The following is a 10,649-nucleotide window of genomic DNA, read 5'->3' as shown; positions in this document are numbered from 1 at the left end:
GCCTGATAAACGGCTTCATTACATATTCACTTTGTATGAGAGTTTGTTCACTAAGTGTAAAACAGTGTTAGATGCACTTCAAAGACTAATGTTGGCTTAGAGAAGCTAATAAAAACTAACAGAGACAGAAACGGCAGCGCCTACTGACAAGATATCTGCAACAACTCACCTCAGTATCACAAGTTTTACAGCCTGGTCCAGAGTAAGAGAGGCGGACACACAGTATATTGATAACTGAGGTAAACAGCAGACTGACGGCCTGCACTCACTACAGGTGAATGGTGGCCGGAGTTATTTGTCCCACAGCGGCCACTGTAGCTGGGATTATACACTTGAATTGGGAGCGGTAAGAAAACAGAATGCAGGTAACAGCAAACTCCAAAAAAACTGCAGTTTTTGGGCATCTACCATTAGGCAAACTTTTCAGCCCTGTTGAGCAAGCTAAAATTTGCATCAGGATAACTAAACAGAGCTGCACTACCTTTTAAATATGGCAGGGTTTATATAGACCAGCGGTCCCCAATCGCGGACCAGTACCGGGCCGCAAGATTTGAGGATTTGGTGTGAAATTTATGGTTTACAGGGTTTTGTTTTTGTTTTTTTTTGTCGGGTTTTTATAGTTAGTTTTTATCATTTTTATCGTTAACTCTGTTTCCCTGGGTATTTTCCCTGTGTGGTTTTTTTTTGTATCGGTACTTGTTTTATTTTGTTGTATTTATCCGCGACACCTTAAAGGCTACTACTTCTCTGTTTGTATTTCAGGGTTTAAAACATTTCTAACATGCAATGTGAGACTTTAACCGGTTTTCCGAAGATCTCTTCAGACCAGAGTAAGTAAACAGTTGCAATGTAACGAACACTTTCACCAAGGAAACTGGGGTCTGCAGGACAAGCACTTTAAATGTGGTTTCTTGTTCAGTTGTTCTTGAGATAAGTAACCTGAATGAATATTGCCTGAAATCTTATATTGTTGATTTTAGACTCACAAAATATTATAGCTGTGTAAAGTAATAAAGTGAAATTCTTTCTTGACATTCCACTTATTTGGGGCTTTTGGTCAATTAAAATGCACACTGTCGTCATTAAAATAAACAAAGCATTATCCTGGACCACAGCCTTTCCTGACCCTGAACGCAGACATCTGCATGGAGCATTGCGGAAGCAGCTGATTAGAAGTTGGACAAGATGCAATATGTTGCCTGTCAGTGTGAAACTAGTTTAATCAGGAGTCATTCAATTACAGCTGACGAGCTCTTACCTCGTTAGCGCCTCTGGAGCTGCGAACCACAGAGCTAAATAGAAAAACTCTCAGTTTTAACAAAATCACTTGGCAAAGAATGAGGGGGAGGGGCGGCCTATTAAAACTGCCACTCTGCAGATTGAGACGGAGGGAATGGATTAGTGAGTGGGTTTCTGTAATGAAACTGAATGGCTGTAATCAGCTCTTTGGTGGTGACTGGTTGGTGGCTTTAACAAAAAGGGAAAAATATATTTTGAGTAAGATGTTAGAGCAATGTCAGACTGTTGTTTGGAACATGAAATCAATAAATATGAGAGAGAAAAAGAATTCAAGATGTTATATCAGTGATTCAGGAATGCAGCAGGAGTTTGTTCATTTATGGTATTGAAAAAGGTAAAACTTATGTTTTGATAGCACAAAAGCTACTTTCTTCTCTCTTGGTTGGGGTTAGGGTGGGTGGGTAGGGCTGCCTTTTGTCACCGATTCTGTTCATAATTTTTATGAACAGCATTTCTAGGCATAGCCAAGTGGCGGAAGGCTTTCACTTGTTTGGTCTCAGAATCTCATCTCTGCTTTTCGTGGATGATGTGGCTCTGTTGGCTTCTTTGGGTGATGGCCTCCAGCTCACACTGGAACGGTTTGCAGCTGAGTGTGAAGTGGTGGGAGAATCAGCATCTTCAAATCGGAGGTCATGGTCCTCAGCGGGAAAAGGGTGGAGTGCCCACTCTGGTTCAGGGACCAGTTCATGCCCCAAGTGGAAGAGTTTAAGTATCTCGGAGTCTTGTTCTCCAGTGACGGGAGAAGGTCTGTTGTGGTGAAGAGAAAACTGAGTGTAAAAGCAAAGCTCTCAATTTAACGGTCTATCTACGTCCCTACCCTCACCTATGGTCACAAATGTTTGCGGATACAAGCGCCGGAAATAGGCTTCCTCCGAAGGGTGGCTGGTCTCTCCCTTAGAGTTAGGGTGAGAAGTTCAACCATCCGGAAGGGGCTCAGATTACTGTGGAGAGTCCTCCACATCGAAAGGAGCCAGTTGAGGTGGTTCGGGCATCTGACATGGATGCCTCCTGGGTGAGGTGTCCGACCGGGAGGAGGCCCCAGGGCAGACCCAGGACACGCTGGAGAGATTATATCTCTCAGCTGGCCTGCGAACGCCTTGGTGTTTCCCCGGATAAGCTGGAGGAGGTAGCTGGGGAGAGGGAGGGCTGGGCTTCTCTGCTTAGGCTGCTGCCCCTGCGACCCGGCCCCGCATAAGCGGAAGAAGATGGATATTAGGAAGACTAATGACGCAAACGTCAGACTCCGACCTTTTCTACATATAAAGTTGGTCACTAGTAGATGTTCTAGGCTCCAGTTGCATAGGTACCTGTTTGTATGTATGTCTTACCACCCTGCTATTTGCACAGTAATGTGAAGTTTCATCTGGACTCTGCAGTCCTGTGGAAAAGCCTTCCACATCATTTTGGAGGACTTTTTCATTTTATTGATTTATGTTGTTTTACAACGTTGTTTGAGGTTTCCAGGCGTTTGATTATGCACAGCTCCCTCACTGGTCCCACTGCAGCATTTTAATTGGTTGAAGTCTGGACTTTGGGCCATTTCAACGTGCTGCTGCTGTCCTTCGGATCAATGTTGGCCTCACATTTGAATCTAGAATCCAGTTTGTAGTCAATTCAATAACTGCAAGGTGCCCAAGTCCTGTTGCTTCAAACCAAACCATCACCCCTGCACCAGTGGGCTTGTGAGCTGATATGCTGTGTTTGTTTTTCTCTACTTATGTAATCGTCTGTCCAAAGGACATTGTTTCAGGAGTCCTTCAGTCTGTTAGCCCTTTGAAACCTCAGCTGTGCTGCCAGGTTCTGTTTAGAGAGAGAAGAGGCTTTCTCCTGGTGACCCTTCCAAACAAGCTTGTTCAGTGTTTTTATAATTATGCATGAACTTTAGTATTTAACATGCTAACTGAGGCTGACTGTCTGACCTTGGGGTGAATGTGCTCAGACAGAAGATTGTGGTATTGTGTTAACACACACCTGAACTGGCGCTAACACTTATTGATGATCAGTTAGTCAAGTGCATGTCATCAGCAGCACCTGGCTGCTACCTAGCTCCTTAATCCCTATGGAAGTAGAAAGAAAGTGCTCAGTTTTTCAGAGTGCTGCAGAGTCCTGTGAAACATTTCCAGAAAATTTTCACTATAAATATCTGTATGTATGTCTTTACTATCCTGCCATCTCTCTATCAGGGGTATGCTTCACTGCCATTGGTACTTCATGGTTATTTCATGTGGGACATGCTCACATGAAATAACCATTAGTGACCTTGCTGTCACAGCAGGTCACTGACTTTCACTTTTTCTGGTGTCTGGTTGCTCAATTGTTGCTAGACTCTTCCTTGACTTGTTTAGCTGAAAGTTTCCTGTAAACACCAGTGTTGGGTAAGTTACTTTAAATTAGTAACTTAGTTACATTACTAGTTACTTATATCAAAAGTAACTCAGTTACTTCAAGTTACTCGTTACTTTCAGAGTAACTAGTTACTAGGGAAAGTAACTTTGATTTAACTCAGAATTCTCTTGTTAATGTGTTGCTTCCGTAACTGGATACCCAGCCAGACTGCCAGTCTTCTAGCTTGCTTACTTGCCACAAGTGCAGTGTGCCACCTACCAATAGAAAGGAAAAAATAATGTGCACATTTCCCTGAGAGAAATCCCACACCTGATTCTATCCTAGCCATTCTATCCTCGCTTTTTACATCCAACACAAAAACTGCAGTCGTGGTGCTTTCGATTGTACTCAGAACTCGGAAATTCTGCCTTCGGAATAGGAAGATGTAGGTAACACCAGACTGCAGATGAGCTGCTTACAGGGCTGGACTGGGACAAAAAAATCGTCCCGGGCATTTTGACTAGAGTTTATTACACCATTATAGGAAAAACCATAAAGCCTTTGAATGAAAATAAACACTGTTGTGACAGTTATGTGCACTGTTCTGATGGTATATATGTATCAATCTATCAATTCTTTGTTGTAAGACTCAGATAATTATTTTTTTAAAAGCTAGACATTTTAAATGAGAATAAGAAAGAAAAGTATTTCCTTGTGCCCCCCTCTCTCTGTTAATGCCCTACCTACGCCTTGGCAAAACTTTGCTAGACCCGCCCCTGCATAGTTACCAGCTGTCAGCTACTTAGAAAAGGATCCTGGTGTTATTTGTCTCTCAGAAACAGTTCATAACTTCCCTTCAACTCATTCATGTTAAATGGTAAATGGTCTGCATTTGTATAGCGCTTTTCTAGTCCCTAAGGACCCCAAAGCGCTTCACACTACATTCAGTCATTCACACATAGGCGATGGCAAGCTACATTGTAGCCACAGCTGCCCTGGGGCGCACCGGGCCCTCTGGCCGCCACCAACTAAAAGGTAAACCTGTTTCTCCATCACCTGTTCAGCTCTGGTGATTCAGTAAGGACATCTCCTGGTTTCATCCTCATGTTTCCCTCTCACCAGATAACCAAACCGTCTTCTTGCCCGGCGGTTTTACAGCTGTGGCTCCAGCAAACATCAGCTGATACTAGAAATTAATATTAAATAAATTCTAACAACAGCTGATCAAGCTTAAACGTGCTACTGTTGTTTACCGCGACATCCGCTGGTTTCCTCTTTCTGGCGCAAAGTGGGCGATAAACAAACAAGAGAGAAAAGCCGATCAGCTGATCATTGATCATTGATCAGTTTCATGATTGAAGTAGAAACAGGAGAGGGAGGGAGAGAGAATGAGAGAAGAAGAGGCAGCTGTGCAGCAAAGACAGAATAAATCCAGCTTTGTGTCTTTTTCATTGTAGCTGAAGTCCGGGACAAACTGTGCTCCTTTTCACCTTAATACGAAACGCGTAATAATTTCTCTGAATACGAGACGATTCTGTTTTTTACGGGACGGTTGGCAACTCTAATAATTAACCTTATGAACAAAATAAAGTTCAACATCAGTAACATAGCACCACCCAGCTGTATAGAAACTCCGTCATGCTAGCTAGCGAAAAAGTACGAAAAAGTCAGCATAACAAAAATAAACTCAACCTAAACTTGGTTCATATCTGACCCAGATGGACTGCAGGTTATAACTTCTTACCTGAAGTTCAGTTCACCTGACACCCTCAGACCAGCGGCCGCTTCGGGTCTCTCCTCTTGCCTCCCTTTTCCTTCATCCACCTGCTGGCCTCCACCACTTGCTAATGTTATTGAATCTGTGGAAGCTCCGCGATAGCCACCACACGAAGTAACGAATAACGAGCCTATCTAAATCCCAGTAACGAGTAACGCGTTCCTGGTTTTGGCATAATAACTAGTTACCGTGCTCGTTACCACAATAATAACGTAGTTACTGTAATGCGTTACTTAATAACGCGTCAGTCCCAACACTGGTAAACACACAGAGCTGGCCTATTACTGCTGTTAGAAACAGGAAAAAAAAAATATTTCAGAAACGTACAGATCTAATATTTATTCTTCTCTCCACTTAAAATCTAGGCATTGTTTTTCAAAAAGCCTGCATTTGAATATACATTTAAAATGGGCCGTCTGCTTCTCAAAGTCAAGTCTAGCATTCTTTGATGCCAGGCTTTTATTCAGTCTGTAAGAATATAACATAAGAATGGATAATGAGCTTTTCCAACTCGTCTGTGCTTTGGGACCGCTCACAAAGGGGGTGGAGGCGGGTGGGTTTGCACATCGGCTATCTTGATCACAGCGCCAGTCCATATGTAAAAGTCGATAGCAGCAGCGCGCATCAAGGTTCCAGTGCTCATGCCCCATTAGCTGTGTTTCTAACAAACTGTCTCAACACCCTACGGAAACATCACAGAGAATAAATCCAAGGAGCTTTTGGTAAACACAGAGGTGGACTTGTGCTGCCTTCCATTACTTAAACTAATTAATAAATGATGTGTTAAAGATATCGTGATCCTTGGTGGTGCTCGTTCGATCGTGCATTTTTGTCTTCTGTTCAAATCATGGATACTTCTTAAATGTAAGTCTGTTTCTAAGCCGTATCTGAGAGCCTATTTGACTGCATGGTTACCTGTGGCAATTAAAGCTATAAATCTAAGCTGTCAGTGTTTTGCCTCTGCACCAAGGACATGCACATGCACTGAGAGCAGGATATCTGAAGGCCTGAAAATAGTTTCCACCTCCTTATTCATTTATGGAAACACAGAATTAGACGGGATTTACGTCTCTGAGAAAATAGACTTTTTTTGTCCTTGGTTCTTTTCATTTCTCTCTCACATTCTGAGGTCCATCTCTCTCTTCCGCCATCACGCACACGGCCCGCTTATTCCCTCTTGAATTCTAATGCGTGGCTACATTCAATGAATTAATCATGCATGGTGAAGTAGGCTAATAGTTGCTATGATGTAGAGTAAGAGTTCATTAGTGCTAATAAGAAGACTAGCTTGGCTCTTAAAATCTACGTCAGAGCCGCTCTTTTATTTATAAAAGAATCTTGAGTGTAAAATTTGGTTGATTTGGTTCATTAGGGGAAAAAAACACACTTGCTGGAACCTTTGGAAATGTCTCAGCCTTCTGCTGTTGCCTCTATGTGCAATGTCAAAGGGAGGTTCAGCACATCCTTGCAAGGCAACTTTGAAGACCTCAGCCCGAATGCAATAAAAAAGACAGAAAGAAGACAGTGAGTACGGCAGGATGGCTGCTTCAAACAGATTTTAATCCATATTTTAGAGACATTAAATATTTAAAAACAATGGAACTGCATCACAACTTTTGATCATCACATAGAACAACTTCATTATAAAAAGAACCATAGAAAAGGCCAAAAGATAGCACTGATAGAAACAGAAAAAAACTGTGCAACACATTTAGAAATACAATGCAATCCGTGTTGGACAGAACTTTTATTTTGTTCTTTATGTTTCGTTATGCCAGTGATGTGCATCAGATTCACAGACAGATTAGTCAGGCTGGATCAGAGGCACTGTGCTGCTGCTGTACCACCAGTGTCAGGCTTCAGATACACAGTCTTAAACTTATTTGGTTGCCTAACTAACACGTCACAGTTTGGATTTAAGCAGTTTAACGTCACTGAATACCACACGTGGCGTACGCTGTATTCATGCGGCGGGAATTCAGCCATGTGCTTTATTGCACTAATCAGGAAGATGGCGCTATTCTTCCACCGCAACAAAGATGAAAGAGAAAAAGGCTAGATGAGCTGATGACAATTTTTCACCAATGAATCTTGAGCAATTACACTATTATAGTTTAAAAGCTGCTGCCCTTCTCGAGATTAATTTGGACATTATTAAGAGTCGCGGAGCAGAAACGAGCTTATTCGAGCAACAGTTTTTCACCGCAGGGAACAGAGCGACTGAAAACCTTAAAGAAACTTCCTGTTAAATGGGTCGGTTACACTTGGACCGTTTTGATTTCCCACATGATTTAACACTGTTATGTTCCAGGAAGAAAAGCAAAATAGCAATCACAGAAATGCTACACACAAGGCAGTGAAGGCTTCATGGTAGAAGGTCACGTGATCGTAGAAGGAATATCATGGACTATTTGGAAATATGATCTTGCTTTTTCTTTTTTCCACTTTTCCAATATACTGTAAAATAGAGAACATGATACAACTGAAGTGCTGATTATTAATAGAAATTTTATTTTAGAATAGTCAATATTTTATCTATTCTCGTCAATAGGCATTATAGGAAATGTTCTCGTTGCTTTTCTTTTCAGGACACTACTTTCATGCCAGATGTTTAATATGGGCTCAGAACCATAAGCTCATTAGCCTAGCCTAGCCTAGCTAAAATGTTAAAAGTGGGCTTAATCTTCTAAAATGGGCTAACGATACAGCCACTTAGAACTGCTGGACAGAGACTCTGCCCTCTCTCTTCTGGGGTGTCTCTACTTTCCACTATGAATACACTAATTTTAACTCAATTGCAGAGTGTCTCCAAGAGATGGCGCGTTCTTTACTTCTATATTTTTCAAATATTTTGCCATCAACAGAAAGCGGCTAAGTATCGTACTGCAGAGATATTATCTGAAATCGCAGCATGTTTGTGGCCGCCCATGTTTTTAAGGGCTCTGGTTCCAGAAATGACTTTCCCACTTCCACAAATTCAAGCCTTGAACAAAAGGCTTGAATGTTTATTCAAGCTTTGAACCAAGCAACACAGATATGAAGTGAATCATGACTATGCAGAAGTAGCAGACTGTGTACATAAATACTTTTATTGGTGAACTACCCATCCCATAACACAAGGCAGGCGACTTTAAGGCCCCTCAAATGTAATCCTTTTCTTTTAGTGTTGTATAATATTAATTGTGAATATTATGTTGTAGTTTATGTTGTATGTCGCTGTTAAGATTCTGGTGTAGTACCATTCTGAACCACAAGATGGTGCAGAATGTCAGTTTTCGTATATGACTTAGAAATTGTACCAAGATATTAATTTATTGTATTTTTCGGACCATAAGGCGCACCGGTTTATAAGGCGCAGATATGTCAAACTTTACTCAACTCATTCTTTTGCTTCCTCCACTTCTGTACCATTGATTCATTAATGTCGAATTCTCTGGCAGCTGCTCTATTCCCATGTTGTTGCAGTATATTAATGACTAACCTCGCATTGCGGAGGGATTATCTCAGTTGTTCTTCTGACTGAAGTTTGGTCCGTTTACAGCATCCTACCATGCGATTGCATTTGTCCCTAACCATCGGGAACCCTCATGTTAACTTTTATCCAGTGGAAAAATAAGTTAGCATTATGCTAACATAGCACATCATTATATACCAGCTAGCCCAACTCCAGTAACCTTACAAACGTCACTGCTGTTTAGTTTTCTGTCTTCATTTATGTTGGAAGTGATAGCAGAGCTGTATGTATTCGTTTTAGAGGCGCAGTTTTTAGACTTTGAATAGAGATAGGGATGTAGTTTTCTACTGCTTTCTAGCTTAATGCCAAGCTAGGCTAACTTACACTGACGTGAGAGTGGTGCTGATGTATTCATCACTTTGTAAGGCAAATCAGAACATTTCCAGAAATGCCACCTTTTCTTTACTAAAGAACAGTCAGAGAGATGCTTGTTGGTTATCTCTTGATTATCGATCATATTTCTTGTTTTTGTGAAGAGCATATTAACGTCTCCTTCCACTAACCTCAACAAATTCTTATTTATTGGATAATTCTTATTTGTAACACTGCTGCATGACTCTGACAGTAGAACGAATGAGGACGAACACAAAAGAAAAGAAAACATCTCTCTGGTAGATTAAAGGAATTTGAGAAGAAAAAAATCAAACCCTTTATTATCATTTTAAATCCTGCTAGTTCATTTATTGTATGAGACAGTTTTGGCAATCAAAGCGAATCTGTGATTTTGTGAAATGCAAACAAATATTAGAGACACTCGTCACTACTGGAGAGATTATCAGTGTATTATCGGCTTGCTACCATCTGCTGTCAAAAAATAAATCAGTGTGTTTAGCTCTATTGTAATCACAACAGCAGTAATGATGTTTCTGCCTTCGATAAACAAGTTGACAACTGTGATAATGCAACAGGAGCTAATGGGATATTTAATAAGATGCCAGCAGAGTAAAAGGCCATGCTGAGAAAAGTCTGTCTTCAAAATGTTTCAGAATATACCCACATATTGACATTGCATATAAATAAACTGTTGCATGAATTCAACATTTACCATAGCTGTCATGTGACATGTACCATAGTGGAATGAAACTGATATTTCCCATGTCACAAATGCAATGTTTCTGACTTTTTACAGCATATTATTGTATATTGTACCGCTGCATACAAGAAGAATAAGGGACCATTAAGTGAACTTAACAATAACCATATAGTAACATCACAGTTTCACCATAAAACAAAACAACACCAAACATCATTGAATTGGACTGAGCAACACTGCGGACCAACTATCGACTTGAAACGACTGAGGTCAGAGAAACGGTTTGCGGGTAGTGTTTACAGGTTGTTGTAGAAGTTCAGTGGCTCGCTGGGACAATCCTAATTTGGCTTCAAGACCTCAAATAAATACAAGAAACAACTGTAAAAAGCGTTATTGTTAAGCAACAGAAAGTGGAGCTTGGACAGCTGTCTAAATGGTGATTAGTAAGCATTTTAGTCGTTCAGATGAAGAACCATGAGTCCATTTTAAAGGAACAGTTTGACATTTTGGGAAATAGTCTTATTTCCAATGTTTAAACAGTAAAACGCTAGATGTAGCTAGCATCAGCATACACGTATAAAACATGAACGTAGCTTCTAGGTCAAAAAATTAAGCCTTAAACCTGCATTGTCTCTGAAGGCCACCAGATGGCACTAGCTGTGGTTGCTGTTACCGTATGGTGCATTATGTAAGCAGTGTTG

Source organism: Pundamilia nyererei, unplaced genomic scaffold (genome assembly GCF_000239375.1).
Source record: "Pundamilia nyererei isolate P.nyererei 1_Seehausen unplaced genomic scaffold, PunNye1.0 scaffold00001, whole genome shotgun sequence".
NCBI lineage: Eukaryota > Metazoa > Chordata > Actinopteri > Cichliformes > Cichlidae > Pundamilia > Pundamilia nyererei.
Note: the sequence above shows the minus strand (reverse complement) of the source record.